Below are 2,157 nucleotides of genomic sequence, written 5' to 3'. Positions count from 1 at the left end.
TGTACTTATCGTCTGTAAAACTATGTCGCGTGCACCGGTATGCGGAGAAACTAAAAGCACTGTAGTAGAACACAGATGAAGCTTCTAAGTTAATGTAATAGCCAGGAAGAAGTAGTACAATTCAAGTTTTAGGTATTGATTATTGACTTTTTAGCTGGCTTTGGTGCCTTGGACATGAGCTTGGACTTTAAGATTCTGCATGAAAGGAGGACTAGCAGCCGAGTTGCATGGGAGAATGTGAAAAGTGTTCATATGTAGTAAAAACCTGAGACATCCGTCCGTTTTCGTCATTTGTTATCGAATCGACTTAAAGCCAGATCGTCACATTGGCCGCTCTTCTCTCTGAAACGCTTGTACTTATCGTCTGCAAAGCTATGTCGCGTGCTGCGGTATGCGGAGGCACTAAAAGCACCATAGTAGATCACAGATGAAGCTTCTACATTGATGTAATAGCGAGTAAGAAGTAGTCCAATTCAAGTTTTAGGTATCGATTATTGACTTTTTAGCTGGCTTTGGTGCCTTGGACATGAGCTAGGACCTTAAGATTCTGCATGAAAGGAGGACTAGCAGCCAAGTTGCACGGGAGAATGTGAAAAGTGTTCATATGTAGTAAAAACGTTAGAAATCCGTCCGTTTTCGTCATTTGTTATCGAAACGACTTAAACCAGGTCGTCTTATTGGCCGCTCTTCTCTCTGAAACGGTTGTACTTATCGTCTGCAAAGCCATGTCGCGTGCTGCGGTATGTGGAGATACTAAAATCACCATAGTAGAACACAGATGAAGCATCTAAGTTGACGTAATAGCGAGTAAGAAGTAGTCCAATTCAAGTTTTAGGTATCGATTATTGACTTTTTAGCTGGCTTTGGTGCCTTGGACATGAGCTAGGACCTTAAGATTCTGCAATAAAGGAGGACTAGCAGCCAAGTTGCACGGGAGAATGTGAAAAGTGTTCATATGTAGTAAAAACCTGAGAAATCGGTCCGTATTCGTCATTTGTTATCGAATCGACTTAAAGCCAGATCGTCACATTGGCCGCTCTTCTCTCTGAAACGGTTGTACTTATCGTCTGCAAAGCTATGTCGCGTGTTGCCGTAGGCGGAAACAGGAAAACCACCATAGTAGAACACAGATGAAACTTCTAAGTTGATGTAATAGCCAGTAAGAAGTAGTCCAATTCAAGATTTAGGTATCGATTATTGACTTTTTAGCTGGCTTTGGTGCCTTGGACATGAGCTAGGACCTTAAGAATCTGCATGAAAGGAGGACTAGCAGCCGAGTTGCACGGGGGAATGTGAAAAGTTTTCATATGTAGTAAAAACATAAGAAATTCGTCCGTTTTCGTCAATTGTTATCGAATCGACTTAAAGCCAGATCGTCACATTGGCCGCTCTTCTCTCTGAAACGGTTGTACTTATCGTCTGCAAAGCTATGTCGCGTGCTGCGGTATGCGGAAACACTAGAAGCACCATAGTAGAACACAGATGAAGCTTCGAAGTTGACGTAATAGCCAGGAAGAAGTAGTACAATTCAAGTTTTAGGTGTCGGTTATTGACTTTTTAGCTGGCTTTGGTGCCTTGGACAAAAGCCAGGACCTTAACATTCTGTATGAAAGGAGGACTAGCAGCCGATTTGCATGGGAGAATGTGAAAAGTGTTCATATGTAGTAAAAACCCGAGAAATCCGTCCGTTTTCGTCATTTGTTATCGAATCGAAATATAGCCAGATCGTCAAATTAGCCGCTCTTCTCTCTGAAACGGTTGTACTTATCGATTGCAAAGCTATGTCGCGTGCTGCGGTATGCGGAGACACTAAAAGCACCATAGTAGAACACAGATGAAGCTTCTAAGTTGATGTAATAGCCAGTAAGATGTAGTACAATCCAAGTTTTAGGTATCGATTATTGACTTTTTAGCTAGCTTTGGTGCCTTGGACATGAGCTAGGACCTTATGATTCTGCATGAAAGGAGGACTAGCAGCCGCGTTGCACGAGAGAATGTGAAAAGTGTTCATATGTAGTAAAAACCTGAGAAATCCGTCCGTTTACGTCATTTGTTATCGAATCTACTTAAAGCAAGATCGTCACATTGGCCGCTCTTCTCTCTGAAACGGTTGTACTTATCGTCTGCAAAGCTATGTCGCGTGTTGCCGTAGGCGGA

This window comes from Schistocerca gregaria, unplaced genomic scaffold (genome assembly GCF_023897955.1).
Source record: "Schistocerca gregaria isolate iqSchGreg1 unplaced genomic scaffold, iqSchGreg1.2 ptg000387l, whole genome shotgun sequence".
NCBI classification, from domain to species: domain Eukaryota; kingdom Metazoa; phylum Arthropoda; class Insecta; order Orthoptera; family Acrididae; genus Schistocerca; species Schistocerca gregaria.
This window is presented reverse-complemented; position numbering follows the sequence as displayed.